We start from the raw sequence: 12,952 nt of genomic DNA, 5'->3' as shown, positions 1-12,952 counted from the left end.
CTACCCTTCAGCTCATGAAGAAAAATATCCACTCAGATCAGAATAATTCTCTGAGTAAGTGAACTGATGTCCTTTATTTTCCAAACAAGAGCTCAGTCTTGCAAATATTACTTGTGTGAGTAAGGATTTGCAGAATCAGTTTATATGCCTGAATTGCACTGTATTCTTTTGTCCTACCTGTGAGTTGTATTACACTTCTTACACTGTAAACACTGAGATATTGGTTTAAACACTCCGGCTGACTGTGAAAAATGACTTTTAATCATTAGCATTCTTTGGAGTATCTGTTCAGCAGACTCAATTAAATATCAATACATATACATCTTCCTCTTGGAAATAGCTATTTACTTCATGTTATAAGTTGTCAACAACATCAAGGCATTATAAAATAATAAGCCTATGGTAATTTTGTTAATATTTCTTAAACAAATAGCAAAATACTAAGCTTGGTTAATCACATCCTTGATATTGTACCTTTCTGAGTAGTATAGACAAACCAGACACAGTGATTAACATTCAAATTGTAACTGATTCCTTGAAGAAAACATTTTTGCATTTTCAATAAACCTGGACTTGCAGTCGGGACAAATTCTCACTGAAATCAGGCAGACTTTCTCGTAAGTAAGGACATGGCTGAGTAACAGAACAGGAGATGTGGTGTTAAACTTTAAACAATGGAAAAGACTGAGATTTCCAAGTATTGTTAAAGAACAAAGACTCAGTCATCTTTCAAAATAAGAACCAGACCCTCTTCCCTTTGAAGTTAATAGGAGTTTTGCCACTGATTTCACTCGGAGAAATATGGCACTATAGTTAATACATTAACACACAACACCTAGTGACTAGGCTCTAGAATGAAAAAGGATCATTTGAATCAGGGTCCCAGAAATGAAATTATTGGAGCAGGATTTTTAAATATAGTAATAGTTAAACTTAAAAAAAAAGAACGAATAACTGTGTCCCTTTCTGCTAAGGGGAGGAGGTTGGAATGATAGTCTGCAATCTGATTGAAGAGGAAGAGAATCCCCCTGAAAATTAACTGGTGCAAGTAATGTCTTAAATAAGAGCATGCAAAAAGTTGCTCCTGGTGGTTGTTTGTGTTGTGGTAGTGCCTAAATGCCCCAGTCAGGACCAGGCCCCTTGTGAAAGGTATTATGTAGACAGGCAAGAAGAGGAGAGCTACTGCCCAAAGATTTTTCTCATGGGGGAAACCTCTTCCCAGCCTCCACCCCATAATGGTTTCTTACGCCAAAGAATCAATGCAGGGCTACATTCTGGGGGAAAATTCAATGGGTAAAAATTATTCCATGTGAACCAAACCATAGGTAGTATATGGCCTAGGCCAGGGACCCACATGATGTAGCTATGAAAATAATGTGAAATATAATAAAGCAATATTTGATCCCAAAGGTAAGAATTTTTGGTGAGGTTCTTCTCCCTCAAGAAGACTTGAAAACACTGCTCTAGGGCATCTTTTTTGCATGTATGGACCCCTAATGTTGAATGGAGGTGGACCCCTTTGGAAATCTTAAACATAGAGTGCAGCCCCCCAGGGGTCCGGCCCACAGACTGAAAACCACTGCCCTAAAGCTGCCCACTTGGAATCCTGTCGAGCAAGCCCCTTTCCAGCTAATTGTAAGCGGACTCTGGGCTTAACTATGGAGCTTGTCCAGTGCAATTGCAAAGGTCTGGGATTGAAATTCCCGGGACTGTGGACAGCGCTCCTTTCAGGCTGAGTAACAGAAGAGGACCTTTTCTTCCTGCAAAGGCAGGGATCGGAAAGATCTCTTTCCTCCTTTGCACAGGTACACCCAGCTTGGAGTGGGCACAGCTGAAAACTGCAGTCACCCAGCTCTCCTTGAGGCTGCAGCGTGGGGACAATCACATTCAAATAGCTTATTGGCTAAGCGGGTTCCCCGGCTCTGTCCTTCCCTCCTTCCTTAGTGAGAGGGAAGAGTCTCTGACATGCAGAAATATTAGTAACTGACCACTTCCCCGCTCCGCCTCCATCAATCCCATTCCTACGGAACAAGCAAAAGAGAACGAGTTAAAAAGCCAGAGGTGGGTTTAGGAGAAGACGGGCTGGTTAGGCTTCCCTGGGAGGAAGCCCTACAATGCTAACAAGCAACTGCCCCTTCTATTTATTTCATGCACTTTGGGCTAGATCTTGCAACCCCTACTAATCCTTTAGGTGGCTATTCCAATGACTAAGGAGGGCGATTGTACGTTTTGACGGGAGCGCTGTCAGCCAGAAGCTCCAGGCCTCCTAGCTTGGCTCGCTCAATTCAAATGTAGCTTGTGATCGCTGCTGTTAAAAAAATTCCCTGCCGTTCGGACAGCCCATGGCGAATAGCCTTTTGCAGCCAATTTCACTGAAGGTAGCAAGTTCCTCTTGCAAAAATTCCAGCCTGAAACTGCCTTCCGCCTGCAGAAACCATCCTCTTTCTGCCGTCCCCAAAGCCTTCTGCTTACCCCCTTACCACTCCTCTAGCGGGCAGGATAAAAAGGACACCGCTCTGCCTATGGAGGGCTCGAGTCCGAAGGGAGACAAAGGTTAAGACGGCAGGGTAAATGCCCATTTTAGGGGAAACTAAAGCGGGGACGTGGGGAAGCAAAAACGAGCTCTTAAAGGTGACCTTTTCCTTTGGCTAGGGCGGCTACGGCGCGGCCTTTCGCCGTCCGGCAGCGGATCGGCGGGGAACGCAAGGCGGTCGCATTTCGCACCCGCACACGCTGCGGCGGTAGTGACAGCGGGTTTCCTCCCGGCAGCAGCTTTTTCAGGGGCTGGGGCGGGAGGGAAGAGAGCTGTGGCTGAAGCAGGACCCTTCGACAAAGGGAGAATTGCAAGACTGAAAATCGCTCTGTAAACCAGCAAGAGACTCTGGGGCCTCCCTCGCGGAAAGCGGCGGGGCGGGGGCAGAGATTCAAGGGACGCCCGCCAGTGTCCGAAGCGAATGGGGGCGGGGGGGTGTGACTCCACTTCCCCCAGGGGATGCGTGAGGAGCCGTGCAGACCTTCCTCTTCTTCCTACTGAGGTCCATGGGGCGGGGGGGGGGGCTCTGCAGCCTCTTCAAGGATCCCCGGATCCGAGCGCTGTTGCTGGCCCAGCCCCTCGGGGTGGCTTACAACTCGCGGCGAGAGGAGCGGGGGGCGCAGGCTGCAGCAGGAGAAGGGGTGTGGGGAAAGCTGCAACTTACGTTCAAGAAGCACAACCTCCCTCAGCAGCGAGGACCCCCTAGGCGGCACCTGGACTGCAGGTGAAGAGCAAAAGGCAGGGGTGGGCCGGTGTCACTGGGGGACTGGCACTTTCAAGGACTGTCCCCGGAGCTAGCCGCCCGCCAGAGGCCTCTATTGAAAGCCCCTGCCACCGGCTGAAACCTACAGCCGCCCGTTGTCTGCCGCGATAACGACAGCTCCCGTTGGAAAATCAAACCCCGCTCTCCCCCAAGGAAACTCCGCTAACTTCGCTGTCGGGTCAAACCCCTCTCGCGCCCAGACCCCCCAGCCCCTGTCCCCTTGCAGGGATGCCAGGCGTGTATGTGACGGGAAAGTCTCGCCTCCCGGCCGGGGAGACAGCGATACCCGTTCTTCCTCCCACCGCTGTTTACACGGGAAAGTCTCTCGCCCAGTCTCTCTCCGCGGGCGCCTACAAGCTGATGCGCTGCCCGGGGAGGGCTGAGGCCGGGGGGAAGCAAGGGGACAGGAGGGGAGAGCTGGTGCTGCCGATCTAGTTCTCCAAGCAGATGGTGGAGAAGCGGGGAAGGGCGTGGGGGGAGCAGATAAGACGCGGGGGGGGGGGGGTTGCTGCTGCTCCAGTCCCCGGAGGAGGAGGCGGGATGGGGGACAGGAGTCAGAGGCTGGTGGGGTGTCGCTGGTCCAGCCCCGGAGAAGCGCGGCAGGCGGCTCTCCAGGCAGCTGGGGGAGGGAGAGGATAGCGCCCCCAGCAGTGAGGCCAGTCAGTTTTCAGAGGCGTGCTGGAGGGGTGCCCGGGATAGGCTTAGCGTAGGGGGGCTGCGGGGGCTGACAGCCGCAGCGCTGGGAGGAGGACGGGCTCCAGGGAGGGAAGCCAGGGGCAGAAGCTGCGGGCGGGGCGATGGGGGCAGCCCGGGCCTTGCTGCCCGCGGAGGAGGCGGGCGGGGCCGGGCGCTGGGAACACCCCGGGCCGGGCGCTGCGGGGGCAGCGCTCAGCGCGGCGCGGCGCGGAGGCGGGCGGCCAGCAGGCAGGCCAGCACGATGCCCACGCCCTGCAGCAGCGCCAGCCCCAGCGCGGCCGTGGCGATGTAGAACAGGTTGTCGCTGAGGAAGCCGGAGACCTTGGCGAAGCAGCCGTCGCGGTGGATGCCGCGGGCGTCGGGCGGCAGCGGGCTGTGCTGGCAGCCCCGGCGCGCCCGGCAGCAGCTGCCCGGCACCGAGCCGTTGCGCCCGGGCTGCGCCAGGGACCAGGGCGAGGCGAGCCAGTCGCGGTAGCTCTCGGCCCCGCAGCAGTCCAGGGCGCGCTGCAGGGAGTCCAGGGCGTCCGCCTTCTGCTCGTCCTCGCCGTAGGCGCGCACCGCCTCCCGCAGCCCGGCCCGGAAGCCCTCGGCCAGGTCCCTGCGGTAGAACAAGGCCGAGAGCCCCGCCGCCAGCCCGGCCGCCAGCACCGCCAGCTGGAAGGCCGCGTAGGTGCGCAGCAGGCAGCGGTGCTCGGCGGCGGCGCTGAAGCAGCCCAGGAAGCCCCAGACCAGGACGGCGGCGCCCGTGGCCAGCAGGATGAAGGGGGTGTTGGGGTAGTGGTTGGCAGACAGCACCAGGTAGCTGCCCAGCGAGATCTTGGCCCAGATGCCCAGGGTGAGCATGGTCAGCCCCGCCGCCCAGAAGACGAAGCTGAAGGCCATGAGGGAGAGCTTGAGCAGTGCCATGGTGGCCCCCTCGGCGCTGCGGGTGGCCCCCTTGGGTGCTGTTACCAGGTGCTGCGGCTGGTGAGGAAGGGCACCCTGGAGAGCTGGTGCTGTGGGCGGCTGGATGCCACCCTTAGCTAATGCCCCTGCAGGGCGCTGCTGGGTGTCCAGCTGGGAAGCTGATTCTGCAGGGTGCTGAGCCGGGTGTCCAGCTGGGAAGCTGCCGCTGCTGGCCGTCCAGGTTGGGTGCTGCTGGGTATCCAGCTTGGAAGCTGCCCCGGGTGGTGACGAGATTGGGGGTGCCCTTGGGTTCTGCAGCTGCTGGGTGCTTCTGCCCCCACTGGGTTTCCAGGCCAGTCGTTGGAGAAGGGACGTTCTGCGGCTCTCTCCCGGCTGCAGCGGATCAGAGTCTTCTTCCTCCTCTTCACTGCGGGATGGGTGGCCACGGACGCCTCCTGCTACTGCTGGCACTGCCAGCGGCTGATCCCCGTGGACAGAGAGTCTCCGTGGGCAAACTGCTGCCCTGGGTAACGAGCGGCTGGGTTTGTAGTAAAAGCTGCGCCCGTCACACTGGAGGATCCCCCCCTGGGAGGAGAGGACCACCTCCTCCCCGAGCTGTCACTCAGCCCTCCAGAGGCTGCTGCTGCTGCTCCAGCCGCGCGTCCTCCCGCCTTGGCATCAGGGCACCAGCTGCTAAGTCGCTGGTCATGGTCGCCGCCTTCCCGTTTAGAGCAGGTGTGTATAGTTCTGAGACCGCTTTTCAGTTAAGTCCTACACGGCAAAACCAGTGGGCACAGCACAGATGATTTCCAGGGAGGGCTGGCCGGGAGTCCTCACCTGGAGAGCCAAGCAACCCTGCTCACCTGCGTATTTAAAAAGCTGGTGACAGGGTTGTCTTTAGTTCCCTTTCTCTCAGTCACTGGTAAAATTCCACAATGGAAACTACTCCCATCGCTTGTGTCTCCCACATCAAAGCCCAGCAGATGATTTCTGGTTCTTCTTGGGAGCTAGAGAAGTATCTGGTGTATAGGGGAGCCTGCAATACTGTGTTATGAAGAGGAATAAGAGCCTTGTAATCAATCCCTCCCAGCCAGTTTTGCTTTCCAGCCTACACATCAATCCGAGAAAAATGCTGTAGAAAACCAGGCTACAGCTTTGAAATGATAGGGCATACCTGTTCTAAGCAACTACCTCTTCCCTTTGGTACCGCTAGTGCATAGCAAGCAATATGGGATTTTGGAAGGGACAAATAAACGAATTCTTCAGATCTCCCTCCATAGATTTATGGTGCAATAAATGGAGGAGTATATGTCAGATCGATTGTTTCCTCTCTGCCTTTGAACTGCACTGTCAAATGAAAAGGTTCTGCTGCTGGAACCACAAGATTAATTTTTTTCAGAATCTACAGTGGTATGGGATTACATTCAGCAAAGGAACTATCCCTTTGTAGTTACTGGTTCTGATTTTAATTCTAAGCACTAAAAACAGAGGCCTAATCCAAATAGTTTTAAAGAAAACATACAAATAATGCATTATAGTGGGTTTTTTTTTCATTTTATTTCCCATATTTGATCAAACATAGGACACTTCCTAGAAACAAATCCTAAAGCCATACAGTCAAGGAGAACATGATTTATTTACCATAGAGTAATTAATAGGTGTACAGGAAATCTTTCTTCCTGTTTTCGCTTTGCTAAGCATTAACTTTATTTACCTGGAGATAAGCATGAGCAATAAGAGAAAAAAAATAGTTATACACGAATGTTCATTAATGGACATTATTTGTACTATAGTAGCACCTAGAGGCCCAAGTCAGATGGGATGCCATGATGCACTTTACAAACATAGCAAAAAAAACACTCTCTGCCCCAAGAGTTTACAATTTAAATAGGTAATGCAGACAAAAGGTGAAGCAAGATCACAGACAGCTGGGAATAAAGCCCAGTTCTGCTGAGTCCTAGTCCAGTGCCCTGTCCGTAGGCCCCATTGCTTCTTAGAAATTAGTGATTCATGGAACTTGAGCCTGAATCCGTTTCTTCTTAATGTGGTCTGGCAAAAACATACAAAGTATGTGACAATCTGTTACTTGCTCTTTTATTTAGGTTCATCACAGTGATATCAGTGCATTGGATACAGATATTCCTCAGGTGAATTGCGAGACATAAAACTGAATGCCAAGTGCCTTCAGGCAGAGAAGTGTCTTCTATCTCTATCTTGAATAATTTCTTATATTATGCTATTACTTTTACAAAATGTTTATTACCTTTTTAATAACAGTTGGCAAAAGAATCCTGAAGTGTACAATTTTATTGAGAGTCTGCACAGTTACAACTTTTGTTAACCTGATTCCTTCTTCCATAATGTAAATTCTGGTCCTGATTTGTCCTCATTTGCACCCTAGGTAAATCAGGAATAGTTCCACTGAAATCAGTAAAAATAGTGTTTGTCAGTTCTTAGATAACATCAAAGCCTTGGCCAGAGCTGGCACTTGGTTTATCAGTGTCACACCCCTAATCTCTAACATTGACACAGACATGAATCTCAGAGGAATATAGAGGATTTTCAGCCTCTAAAGTAGAGATTACTCCTATTCCCCTCCTGTCTGCCTGGTTACACCACAATAGATTACACTATATAATGTCTAAACTTCTCCTCATGTGTCAATGCCAGTATCCACAATTAACTGTAGGAGGTCATATGCCTGACAGAAGCTACATGGATATAGGCTAAGTATGTCTGAAATCTCAAAACTAGAGGCTAAAAAGAGCAGGTCCTCATTGACATAACTGGAAAAAATACAGTTTAACCTCTCAATAAATACATAAATCAACCCTACCACAGTTGGTAGGTGCTTAAAGGCACCATCACAAGGATCAGCATCAGCTATGCTTTCTGGACCAAAAAAAAGCATGGTCCCCCCCCCTTCCAGCCAGCTGTACTGGAAGAAAAAATCTCATCCTTGGGGCAGGGAGTAGCAAAAATTGAGCCCTATTGGCCAGAGCCTGGGTGTAAATTGGTGTATTTCCATTGACAATGGTATTCAGCAGTAGAGGAGCAATGGAACTACACGCATTTACACCAACTGAGAATCTGGTCCTTCAAAGTGAAATAATAAAACCATTTATGATCAGAATATCCTCTTGTCCTCCAGGCTTTTATACGGTCAGAACCAAAGAGGTATATTTTAAACGGAGAGGAGAAAAGGCAGCTAACATTCAAGCTGACGGGAGAAATAAAGAAATAAGAGACACTGCTACTATTAGAGCCATCACATTTCAGTTCTCTTCTGATGAAACCAGAAGATACCTGCAAAGAATGGAAAGAAAAGGACCTGGGGATTACAGTGGATGAGAAGATGGATATGAGTCAACAGTGTGCCCTTGTTGCCAAGAAGGCTAACGGCATTTTGGGCTGTATAAGTAGGAGCATTTCCAGACGATGGAGGTATGTGATCTTTCCCCTCTGTTTGGCACTGGTCAAGCCACATCTGGAGTATTGCATCCAGTTTTGGGCTCCCCAATACAGAAAGGACGTGGACAAATTGGAGAGAGTCCAATGGAGGGCAACAAAAATGATTGGGGGTTGGGGCACATGATTTACAAGGAGAGGCTGAGGGAACTGGGCTTATTTAATCTGCAGAAGAGAAGAGTGAAGGGGAATTTGATAGCAGCTTTCAACTACATGGGGGGGGGGGTTCCAAAGAGGATGGAGCTAGGCTGTTCTCAGTGGTGGCAGATGACAGAACAAGGAGCAATGGTCTTAAGTTGCAGTGGGGGAGGTCTAGGTTGGATATTAGGAAAAACCATTTCACTAGGAAGGTGGTGGAATTTCCATCCATAAAGTTTTTTAAGGCCCGGCTTGACAAAGTCCTGGCTGGGATGATTTAGTTGGTGTACGTCCTGCTTTTGAGTAGGCAGTTGGACTAGATGACCTCCTGAGGTCTCTTCCAACCCTAATCTTCTATGATTCTATGAATGTGAAACTTTCTACATGATACCTCCATAGGCATTGATTCCATGGGTGCTCCAGGGCTGGAGCACCCATGGGGAAAAATTAGTGGGTGCTCTGCACCCACCAACAGCCAAACTCCCTTCTCCCCCGGCTCCACCTCCTCCTGTCCCTCTGAGTGCACTGCATCCCCGCTCCTCTGCCTACCTCCCAGCGCTTCCCCCCTGGCACCACCAAACAGCTGTTTGGTGGCGTAAGCATGCTCAGGAGGGGGAGGGGAGGAGCAGAAACATGGCATGCTCATGGGAGGAGGCAGGGCCAGGGCGGGGATTTGGGGAAGCGGTTGGAATAGGGGCAGAGAGGGGGCGGAGTGGGGCAGGGACTTTAGGGAAGGGGTTGGAATGGGGCTGGGGAAGGGAAGGGGTGGGGCAGGGGCAGGGCCTCAAGTATGGGGCGGAGCAGGGGCAGAGTGGGGTCAAGCACCCAGGAGAAAGAGGGGAAGTTGGTGCCTATGGATGCCTCTGTCTATCATGTTTAGAGGTTATAAACCACTCTCATGTTTCCTTGCTGTGATGAGAACTTTCTAGTGGAGACAATGATTATAGCTACAATAATAAATGTAATGAAAGATTAAATGGAAATCCAAACAAATGGTAACAAGAGCCCCCATCTCAGTTTTGAAATAATTTTATTTCTAGACTGTAAATGTACGTATTTTTCACACAGGGTTATTTGTTTTGCAGCTTTCTCTGTCAAGAGCTGCACAGTGCTAAGAAGAGCAAAGGAGAATGGGGGAAAATATGGGTCTGTGCTGGTATCATTAGCAAGCATGACTACCATGGGTCAGTGGCTGAGAAGAATGCTCAGCGGGTGCCATAGGTAGAAGCAATATTGGCTTTAGGTCCCTAAGGCTAGATTGTTCCTGTCTCTTGTGTAAGTGCAAAGGGAGGAAGTAAACAAGGAGCCTTCCCCTGCGTTGGGCCATCTGTGCAAATCAGAGATTATGACAATCCCTGCACTCTCTGGACTGTTATGGCTTCATTCTACCCTGTCCTACTACAGCAAAGACTGCAAGGGTGGCCACGTGAAGATGTGAGCATCATGCTGCATCATCCTAATGAATGGTGCATTGTGCACATATGCTTTGTGAATCAGCAGACTCTCGAATGACTCAAGCATTCAGGGCCATATACAATTGACATAATCTAGCCCTGACCCTCTAGGAAATCAGATACTATGATACCCAAATCCCAGAGCTCCACTTTACATAGGTAAAGTGGGCAAAGGTGGCTTTAGGTTACCATTGCATTCCCCTGCTTCCCAAGGCATCTGGAGATGAAGCAGCCACAGAAATGCTCTAAAATACTCTGGATTGTAATGGTGCCACTAGAAGCTCTTATGCCAACTATAGAGCACTCTGGCCACACCTCTCCCCCACCGTGGCAACTTCTGGCTCAGCCCCTATGCTGGAAGGTGATTTATAAATCTGTAGATTATAAATCTGGGAGAATTCTCACCTGCCAGTGTAGGGGAGTTTTCTGGCCCCTTTGCACTGCTAAGAGGCACAAATGGACCATGAGACTCACCGGTATTTAAGCATAGATAGAGAGTGTCAAATCCCCATTGGCAGTGGGTATAAGAGGCCAGGGGAGGCTAAGCTTCCCCAAACAGGATGTGGTGCACCTCCCTCTGGAGGTGCGCTGGCCCACCGCCTTTGGAGCACTGCCTCCAAAAGGGCACCTGGGCCGGACCCCCGCCTGTGCTCCACCCCAAGGCCCCCCTCCCGCTCATCCTTTTTCTCCATTGCCCTGTTCACACTACTCCTCATTCCCCACCCCCCGCTGCTTGTGCCTGTCCTCCGAAGAGTGGCAGGATGGGGGGTCCTCCGGGAAGGGGATGGAGAGGCGTGAGTGGTGGGTGGGGGACTCCTCAGAGGAGCAGGTCAAGAGGCGTGAGCGATGGGCAGGGGGTCCTCAGGGCAAAAGGGGTGGAATGGGATGGAGCATGTGCGGGGCCTTGGGGGAAGGAAGCTGAGTGGGGGTGGGTCTTGGGGCAAAGTAGGGGGCAGGGCCACAGTCTGGGTGCCCCCCCACACTTCTAGAGAGCTTCCGGCACTCACTCCCACCTCCCCAGATGCCGGAGTCACACGCTGCCCATGCAAATCCTGGTCTTTTTACTCTTGTGTGTGGCCCCATTGAGATTACTTTGTGCGTGTAAGGGAAGCAGGTTTTGGTTCTGAGAGTATAAGTGAACCATAAGCAATAAAACAGCATTGGGCTTACAAAGAACAAATCTTATCAGAGGAGTTTGATTTTTTTTGTTGTTAACATAATTACAAAATTAGTGGATGAAGGGAATTCAGTGCTTTCAATATATTTGGATCTAAGTAAAGAAACCATTACAATGTCTCATGAAATATTACTTGCAAAACTAATTTAAATTCTTGCATATGAACATGGGAATTGAAAACTGACGGAAAGGCCAAAGAAAGGGTAATGATCAACATCAGTGTACTAAGTTGAAGGAGAAAGTGTCTTGTGGCATGCCATATTATTATTTATTTATTTATTGTATTACCATAGAACATTAGAGTCCCAGTCCTGAATCAGGACCTCCATTGCGCAAGGCACTGTACAAACACCAAACAAAAATATGGGCCCTGTCCCAAAAGGCTTACATTTTAGAGGATAAGACAAGAGATACAGATGGTAACAGACAGAGGAGTTAGAACAAGGAAACAGTTGAGGATTCAGAAATGTTCAGTCTACCAGAGAAGTAACTATGTATCAAAGAGAAGTTAAAAATAAGATTAACCATGGAAAATGCCAACTAACACATCTTGGGGAAAAGAATCAAAACACAGATATGTAAAACTGAGGTTGAAGGAGGCCTGAGCTGATAGAGGGGAGCAAATTAGACAGAAGTTTGCAATATGATATTGTTACCCGAAATTGGGCCAGCTAGTAAGCTTAGGGAGGACTCATGACCCACCAGAGTTTGGCAGAAAGCAGAACATTTATTATACTGATTAAGCTCAAAAGAAGGGGGGTGTAGGTCACACTTACACTCGCAAACTCACACTCCCAGGACAGGCATGGCACAATGTCCCACAGCGCAGCGATGGATGGTGCGATGAAGGTCAGTCTTCCCGAGGCACGATGGAATGCAAAGCAGCGAACCACTGGCCAGGCAGTGCAGGCGAAGGGCCTTCACAGGAGGTACAAGCTTGTGAGTGCACTCCTGAGCACATGGCCCCTTCCCCTTTTAAGGACCTGCTCCTCATGGCCTGCGACTAGAGATGACTTGGCCACATCTGGTTGGTCACACTCCACCTCGGGCAACGTCCATGCATTGGGTGTGTGAGTGCTGCCTAATTAGAGTCCCAGACATCTTGTCTACCTGGGAGCTCTTCTGATCTTCCAGCTGTTCAACCAGCCCATTTATCCCACAAGCAGTCCAGGAGGAAGGGGGAGGGGGAAAGCCACTTCAGAAGTATTCAAAGAGGGAGAGGAGACACACTTCTCTACCCCCCCCCCCCTTGTAACAGACCTTTTGAGCATACAGGTTATACATAGCATAGTTATACAGAGCATACAGATCACTGCTGCTCCTACAACAGATGTGGCAGTAAAAAGGCCAATGCAATTTTCATAGACCAGCATAGTGTTCATCTTTCTTTACTGCTCTGATGACCACATCTGGAATTCTTCAATCCTTCACTAGCAGAGCGATTGACGTGATGACCTAATATGTCTTTTCTACCCCCCGTTTCTATTATTCTGTGCTTGTGTTTGCTGCTGTCATGCTGAAGTGAAACTACTCAATATGCCTGTGACCCTGTGAGACCATCAATGCCACCTGGCAGAGGCCCCACCTCCACACTGTCACTCACATCCGTCCTCACTCGTTGCCCCAACACCCTGTCATAATATATAATGCAAAGGTGTCATGCAAGGTATCTTATGTAAACTGGTGGCACACTAGTCATGAATATCATTATGTGATCTATGTACATATGGCGTGAAAAGAATTATGTATGCATGCTGGAAATACGTTCCTAATATATGTTTTGGGGGCAGCCTTGATGAACATGTTTGGCTTAGACAAAGAACTGTGGAGTGACCTGT

General features: G+C 50.3%; 1 pseudogene; it reads right to left on the bottom strand.

The window, feature by feature from the left end:
- Positions 1 to 239: 239 nt before the first annotated feature.
- On the bottom strand, positions 240 to 5,582 carry LOC125637117 (tetraspanin-7 pseudogene; annotated as a pseudogene).
- Positions 5,583 to 12,952: the final 7,370 nt, after the last annotated feature.

This window comes from Caretta caretta, chromosome 1, assembly GCF_965140235.1.
Source record: "Caretta caretta isolate rCarCar2 chromosome 1, rCarCar1.hap1, whole genome shotgun sequence".
Lineage (NCBI taxonomy): Eukaryota > Metazoa > Chordata > Testudines > Cheloniidae > Caretta > Caretta caretta.
This window is presented reverse-complemented; position numbering and strand designations above follow the sequence as displayed.